Genomic DNA, 8,697 nt, shown 5'->3' with positions numbered 1-8,697 from the left:
GAACGAGCGTTTTGAGGGCTGTAAGTTGCTTCTTGGAAAAATTTTCATCGCGTAAGAGATGGATGCCGTAAATGAGAGCGCAGGGGGAGATAAAGTGAGTGGGATGAACTCTAGACGTGAATAAAAATAGCGTCCCGCTTGTCTTCCCCCAACGGCTCACTAGAGATGGGACTTCGGACGAGACTAGAGATTCGCCACGAAATGTACACAGAACGCTAATTATATTAGTGTCCCGAGCTCCTGCCAATTGACGCGACTACACAATCGAACACACAATACGCTAATAAAACTAGCGTCCTGCGCCCTGCTTTTCAATGGGACGTAATATTCCATCTGCAGCCTGCAGCACCTGCAGGGGTGGCGTGGTTAGCCTGAGCACAATATAATAGGCAAAAATTGGTTGATGATTCTCCTTTTCTGTTGCTTCGGACTACATGAAATCGTGCTCATTGTTCATATTAGTTTCCTCTTTTAGCTTAGTCGCTCACTCTTCTTTTCGTGGGTGCGCAAACGCACGTGCGCATGTGCATGCATATGCTGTGTTGCTTCCTTTCATTTATGGGTTGGATGGGGAGATGGATCAGCTTCAATGGGGTGGGTATAAAATAAATGAAATGCAAACCTGATCACATGTGGTGGTCTTGGTGATTCTGTTTCTTGTGAGATGTGTGTGGGTTTATTAGTTATTAGTATTACTATTAGGATTGAAGGCGTTACTGGTAGGATGAGAACAATACATCATAATCATCATTTTTTATTATGCCCAATACATCATCATCTTTTTAGTAGCTATGCATAATCATCATTTTTAAATAAAATATTAATTTAAAAAAAAAATAAAAGTAAACTACCGTTAGAATCATGATAATTTAATTAAAATCATGACACTTACACATCCCATTTTTATATTCTTTGTAATATAATTAATTTACGTATCTTTTGGATAAAAGTCAACCTACATTGTCCTGATTAGGAAGAATGTTTATTAAATTAACATCAACTTTGAATATCTACCGTCAGATGATTTCTTAGCGAAATCCAACGGTCAGATTCTAAGAAGTCACTCTCCTCTAAATCTTACGTCTCTTCTTCTTCTCTCTCTCTTTTTATTCATGAAGAAAATCATCAAATCAGTGAAAGAAAGATAAGGAGAGGAGGAAAGAGCAAAGAGATGTTGCTTCAATTTTCAATTCAGCGAGGTTTTGAATGCTTTTGATCAAATACTAATTGAATTTTGAGTTACAAAATGATACTGAACTCTGATTTTGTGTGTATTTATCCGTTTTCAGTGAGAAATCTGAAGGCCTTCAGTCCTCAGATACTTGCTTTGAGGTTCTCTGCTCAGCCTTCTTCCAGCAAGCGAAAACCTCTGGTAATATTTTCATATATATATATATATATATATATATATATATATATATATATATATATATATATATGTATATATATATATATACTCAGGTTTAGTGGATGAAGGGAAATATGAGATATTTGAGCTTAAGAGTATTATGGGCTGCTTGGTTATCGGGAAAGACCAGGGAAATTATGTTTTTTTCTCAGTTTGGAACTTTGCTGTTCTGAGCTGTATGTAAATATCTTGTTATAGTCGAGTTGTTCTTGCTGAATTAAGTTCTTTCAAACAAATTCATTTCATTTATGTTTTGATCGATTCAGATTAAGTTTATTTTTTTTTCTTTGGAGAAATTTTAGGGAGTTAGTTTTGTTGTTGTTTAATTGAGTTCTTCATTCAGATCATAAGAACTTAAAGAAGGAACGTAACTTATGTGTGATGTTTAACTTTTTCCCCTATTTCTGAATTTCGCACCTTTTATAGTTGAAATATCTTTCTTGACAAATATATTTTTGTGAAATTAAAAGAGTTGAAATTTGAAAAAGGAATTTATCATTAAACCACTAACTGCGATTTTGCTCCCCATGGAAGTTGAAGTTATACAGACTTGTAATTACTAGAAAATTTTCAATGTGAAAACAATTTCTTTTTATAGTTTTTCTTAGTTTAAAAGTCAAACCCAAAGTTTAATTCCATAGCCTTAAGTTCCTTGCTATTGAAATATTAATTCAATGAGTGTTTTTTGTATCATTTCATTGGTAATGAATTGTATCAGAGGGTACCAAATTTCATTGGAGGCACATTTATTGATTCGCAATCATCTACAGCCATTGATGTGATAAACCCTGTGAGTACTTAGAACTTTGTTTTCTGTGTTATATTAAATATATTGTTGCAAGTAGTTGTTCTTTTTGGGTTCTGATTGACTTCAGTTTTTTGTGATAGGCAACGCAAGAAGTTGTATCACAAGTTCCTTTGACTACAAATGAAGAGTTCAAAGCTGCAGTGTCTGCAGCAAAGCAGGCTTTTCCATCTTGGCGTAACACACCAGTGACGACCCGCCAACGCATTATGTTCAAGCTCCAAGAGCTTATTCGTAGAGACATTGTAAGCATGTGTTTTTTCTTGCCTCGTTGCATTGGATTTTATCATTTTACAAACAGAAATCTTCAATTTTTTTATTAACAGAATCCTAGCTATCTTCTTGTAGGATAAGCTTGCGATGAATATTACTACTGAACAGGGGAAGACTTTGAAGGATGCACATGGTGATGTGTTCCGTGGGCTTGGTTAGTTCATATTCCCTCCCTTTTTTTGTTTGAGAAGTTTTTGTGGTGATAAATTATTGAACTTAATTGTTGATTTCTTGTGTCTATTCTTTCACTCTCATATAGAGGTCGTGGAGCATGCTTGTGGAATGGCAACTCTGCAAATGGGCGAGTATGTCCCTAATGTGTCAAATGGAATTGATACCTATAGCATTAGAGAGCCACTTGGAGTGTGTGCTGGGATTTGCCCTTTCAATTTTCCTGCACTGATTCCTTTATGGGTAAGGCATTCTAAATTCTTATTAATGATTTGCATTTTTTGTTCTCTTTTCTATTCCTAACATTACTTTTAATTCTTTGACCGATCCTTAACTATGTATTATGACACTTGCACATCTTGTTTTTCGTGAGGCTGAACTGTGAATGTTTTGTTTAATATGAGTCAGAACTCAGAACAGTTAACTATTCTAATTTATTGTTTCATATTATGTTTTTAATTGTCATGAGTATGCAAAAATTAGCTGGCTTTCTGGCTGTCGGAAATCAATCTTTTTTGATTCCCAAACAAAAGTAAAGGAAAATTTTTTAATTTTATTTTATTGCAGATGTTCCCTCTTGCAGTTACATGTGGTAATACATTTGTCTTAAAGCCCTCAGAGAAAGATCCAGGTGAGTGCTAACTTGTTAATATTGTAAAGCGTTATCTCTCCCATGGAACTGTAACAATTACATAATAGGAAAAAAAAATGTAGATATATCATGAATAACTTGTTAGAGGTTGGTTGCAGAGAAAGTGTAGTCTCCATTGTATGTTTTAGGCAAATGAGATTGAGAAGGGTGGTGTTTGCCATAGTTGTGAGATCTCATCCTCCTATACTAATAGTGCATGGAAGCTAGGACTTTGTTTTGCCATTTGTTTACTCCCATCACATGTAGTGCTAATCCTTTCTTGTTCTATCTATAATAGTTGTCCTTGTAAATGATTAATATTTAAAAATTTCCCCCATGTCACAGAGGCTTTTTTGCTATTTTCACTAATATAAATTGGAATACGAGTGTTGGAAGTCCTGGCAAATTCTGGGCTGGAGAACAAACATTATGGGTAGAGGGGGTATCTATTTACCTTTCTACTAGTCAGAGTTGCATATTCTGTGCATCTTATTGCTACATGTTTGCAAACCATTTCTGAATACATTAAAGCAAATAATGTGTGGTGCTGTTTGGAATTGTTTCCAATTTAATACAGTTTGGAATCAGGAAAGACATTTTACTGAAATTTTTTGTATTCTGAATCAGATATAAGGTTTTATAAGCACCATTTCTGTCTGTGTTCTAATATATAAGACCTAAAATGCATGGACTTCAATAAATGAGTGTAGGCAGTTTTCTTGGTTATACCATTTTTTTTGTTATTTTCCAGAAGATTATTTAGTTATATTTGTGACCTTGAGAAATAGAATTACATTCATATTGTTCTCTCATCTATAATTTTCTTTTTTTTGTGTTTTCAGGAGCTTCTATAATGCTTGCAGAGTTAGCCATGGAAGCTGGTCTGCCTAATGGTGTCTTGAACATCGTTCATGGCACCAATGTATGCTATTACTGAACAATAAGCTCCTCTTCACTTATTCAGCTCTTTGAAGCTTCATTGGCTCCTTTTGTCTTTTCCTGCAAAAATGCAAAGAACATACTGAATATTTTAATTACATCTTTAAGGAGTTTAGGTTTTCAATTGGATGACTTTTTAGCATGTCTGCATTATTGCAAAGATATAACATGCCTGCAAAGAGTTATGTTTGCTCCACATATTATATTCTAAGATGTGAACTTTCAATTTCTGGTAATCGGTGGTAATTCATGTTACCATTAAGAAAATTTGTTTCCTAAAATGTCTCAATTTTGCGGCAGGATGTTGTTAATGCTATTTGTGATGATGACAACATCAGAGCTATATCTTTTGTTGGTTCCAATATTGTAAGTTACTCATTGCTGTTTGTGTCCATGTTCCAATTCCTATGTGATTTTTATATATCATCTCAAATTTTGCAAGTTGGGAATCCCCAAAGCATACTTGCTTGTGGAAAATTTCCAAAATGCAGAAAATTTTTAAGATTTTGTTTACTGCTTGATAAATAAATGAACACATTATGCTTAGAATCCATTAGTCCATTTTAAAATAATTTTTAAAGAGTCAAAGTTCATGATCTCTATGTTTCCAACATTAGGAAACAGTACTGCATTTTCAGCATATAAACACATTTCTGCATTTTCAATAGACAAAATGAATTGACAGAAGATAGTCTAGGTTTCTTGAAGTAAATTCATCTCTAGTATTGTTATAGTTTTCGTTGCCTGATATCTATTAGCATCAGTCTTATACTATTTTCTTTTTATGAAATGTGTACTATTTTTTTTAATGAATAATCAATCTCTTGACTGGATGTGCAGCATAGTTGGTCAGCCTCTTTTATTTATTTATTTATTTATTTTTTTCCATCTACATGGTGATACTTGTATTATAGTTTCACACTCATTTTACTTTCTTGTTGCTGTGTCCAAAGGCTGGCATGCACATATATGCAAGAGCATCAGCCAAAGGGAAACGTGTTCAGGTAAGTGCACTTCATTTTCTTTGCTAGTAACTATCCAGTATCTTAGGGACAATATATTGCTTTGCAATGCTTGATGTCTGGCTTTATAATTATTTTGTTCAGTCCAACATGGGAGCCAAGAATCATGCAATTGTCTTGCCTGATGCGAACATGGATGCTGCTTTAAATGCCCTAGTTGCTGCTGGTTTTGGCGCTGCTGGACAGCGTTGCATGGCACTGAGCACGGTAGTTTTGTTGGAGATTCACAACCATGGTATTATGTTTTTCCTCTTCATCCTTTTCATTTTTAGATTCTTATGCCTTTCAATTTGCATGGTTTTAATTTAGTTTCTCTTCATTTTGAAGACTAAAACCTTGACTTAATGTTAATATTTTCTACTAATTGTTTCACTTTCTTTTGGTGTGCTTTATGCATATGAGCACTTGAAGAGCTACACTTGTTTGCCATTATATTGTGTTGACACAGTTCACAATCAAGGAAACTTAAAGTAGGCTATCAATAATGGTATTGTAGTATCATGGCAATTTTTTCCCTTGTTTTCCAGGGAGAATAAACTGGTGGAACGTGCAAAGGCTCTGAAAGTAAATGCTGGAACAGTGCCTGATGCAGACTTGGGTCCAGTGATTAGCAAACAGGTATGGTACATTCTTTCTAGTTGATTGCACAACTACTACTTCAGATGATAAAATAATGAAAACGAAAGTTGTCTTAACTTCTGCATTTGCAGGCCAAGGAACGAATTCACAGATTAATTCAAAGTGGTGTTGAAAGTGGAGCCAAACTTCTCCTTGATGGAAGAAACATAGTGGTATCTTTATTTAATTTTCTGCATCATTATTTTGTTACTAGCACCAGATACATCATTGCTGATAAGAATGGGGTAATCAAACTGGTATTTCGTTTCTGGTGAGGATAATACTCACTTTCAGACATGAAGGATATATTATTACTGGAAATTATGGTGTAGTTTGAAAACAGTAAGAGGGCGACTATAATTTTTCATTTTAGGAAGTAGCTGAAAATTTGACTCGGTGCTTTTCTTTCGAGGGTCCTTTTGATCCTTGGAGTCCTTTATTCTTCATCAACATGACAGATTTTCAGCTTTTGTAAAGATGAAATGTTCTACTTACCAATTTATTGATGGTTTCAACCAGGTTCCAGGGTATGAGCAGGGCAATTTTATTGGTCCTACTATCTTATCAGGTGTCACAGCTGATATGGAGTGCTACAAGGTATTATTCATGCTTTTCAGTAAACTGGACTTTGGAAAATCTGTAGGTCAGACAGAAGGACATGGACCTTGAATGTGTCCAAAAGATTGACTTTTGCTTATGACCTTTGCAGGAGGAAATCTTTGGGCCGGTTTTCCTATGCATGAAGGTGAGTTGAAGGAATTTTGTTTTCCTTCTCCTGTGTGGATTGGAATGGTGATTTATTAATATGTATCTTTTATTATTCTTGTTTTAACCCTCAGGCTGATAGCTTTGAAGAAGCCATTGACATTGTCAATAGAAATAAGTATATCCTCAACTATGACTTCCTTAGCCTGTAAATTACCATTTTCGCTGCATCTAGTCTCTTTACATGTGGTAATACTCCTGTTGCAGATATGGCAATGGAGCTGCCATATTTACTACATCTGGTGCAGCTGCAAGGAAATTCCAGACTGAGATAGAGGCAGGGCAGGTGAAACTGAAGACCATAGCATCATGAGAACGATGCTTAATTCTACAACAATATAAATCACCTTTATCTTGCAAAAAAAAAGTTTCATTTATAAATCTTGTAACTGAAAATCGAGGGCAGATATTAAGAATTTTGGTGTCAAAATAAGCTGTTTGAGGTTAGGAAAGAAAAGGTTGCTGACAACTTAAAATGGTCTTGTGGTATGCCCATGATGCGTCCTATAATGGCCATTTTGGGCAGTGTTCATTGTGATTCCTAAACACAATAACAACATGGAGAGTCCAATTGGCAGGGCAAAAGCCATTACATAACGGGCAAAACATTGCATAATGGGTGACATTTGAAATTCTAATCTGGAGTCAAGTTTTACCATAATTTTAGCAGCTAAGACATGCCCATTTCTTATTGATATTGATGGATTGTATTGAGTGATAAGAACATGGTGATTTGTTCTTTAATGAATTAGAAATGATATGTTGTTGCAATTCCTTGCCTTGGTTTGTTGAATTTATCTGAATCTGAGTTTACAGGAAATTTCATTCTTGTTTAACATGATCATATTTAAGAATACTTATTTGAGATGATTCATTTTGATGCAGGTTGGCATCAATGTTCCTATACCAGTTCCATTACCCTTTTTCTCATTCACTGGCTCCAAGGCATCTTTTGCAGGAGATCTTAATTTCTATGGTAATATCAACTCTCTACCTTGCTTCTTTTTTTGTTTTTATTTTTATTTTATTGGGCTTTGAATGGGTTTTATACTTGAGACCTCACAATCTTGGCAGCCATTCTAGCTCAATTTTGTTCTTGCACATCTTGTACCAATTATTTTTTCTCTTGTTTGGAATGTAAAATTTTACAAGAATCCAATTCGATTTTTTTTTTTTTTTGTTATTTCTTATATTTGAAATGAAAAAATTCATAAAAAAAATTTCATTTTAAAAGAAATAGAAATCAAGCTTTATTTTTTTAGAATTCAGTGGAATTCTTTTCTTATAAATGATTTATTCCAGAGGCCTTTCCCAGTAAAGGTGGCAATGCAACCAAAAATTGTTGAATTTACTAAACAAGAGAAAATTGTCTGAATTGCAGGAAAGGCTGGAGTTAACTATTTCACCCAGATCAAAACAATAACTCAACAATGGAAGGATTTAGCTGCAGGCAGTGGAGTTTCCTTGGCAATGCCAACATCACAGAAGACATAGTGTTGTAATTGTCTCTGTTACTGGCATTGAGCCTTCAATAAAAATCAATGTCTTTTTCCTCGTTTACATATCTCTCTCTCTCTCTCTCTCTCTCTCTCCCTCCTCCCCTCCAACTAAAAAGGGAGGTCAATTTCAAGGCCGTTGCCCATATTTATAATCAGATCTCCTCCCTGCTTTGTTTTCATGATAGCAAAAACTTCCACATAGAGGCCTTTTTGCAGAGGCTTTCAGAAATTTGTCATCATTTTGGTTCTCTTATTCTATGAAGCCTTGGAACAATTTTGTTTCATTTAACCCTAGATTTTACTAGTAGACATATTGTGGCCAATATATATATATATATATATATATATTTAAAAAAAAAAAAGAAAGCAATTGGCTATATGGAATTTTTAAAATTAGGTGATTGCTTCAGAACCCAAGGCTTTGCAAGCAGGTATAGTAATAATGTAATCTAAGCTTCATAACAAAACGCAAGTTGGGTAGGAGCAATCAAGTCTTCCGTGGCTACCAAACAAGACTTTTATCTTTCAAGAAAGGCCAATCTAATTCCTATATATCTTGAATTCTT

The 8,697-nt window shown here is 34.5% G+C and overlaps 1 pseudogene; it reads left to right on the top strand.

Moving 5' to 3' along the window:
• The first annotated feature begins 1,051 nt into the window (after nucleotides 1–1,051).
• LOC131172551 (methylmalonate-semialdehyde dehydrogenase [acylating], mitochondrial-like) lies at nucleotides 1,052–8,425 on the top strand (annotated as a pseudogene).
• The last annotated feature ends 272 nt before the right edge of the window (nucleotides 8,426–8,697 follow it).

The sequence above is a fragment of the Hevea brasiliensis genome, chromosome 14 (assembly GCF_030052815.1).
Source record: "Hevea brasiliensis isolate MT/VB/25A 57/8 chromosome 14, ASM3005281v1, whole genome shotgun sequence".
NCBI classification, from domain to species: Eukaryota; Viridiplantae; Streptophyta; class Magnoliopsida; order Malpighiales; family Euphorbiaceae; genus Hevea; species Hevea brasiliensis.
This window is presented reverse-complemented; position numbering and strand designations above follow the sequence as displayed.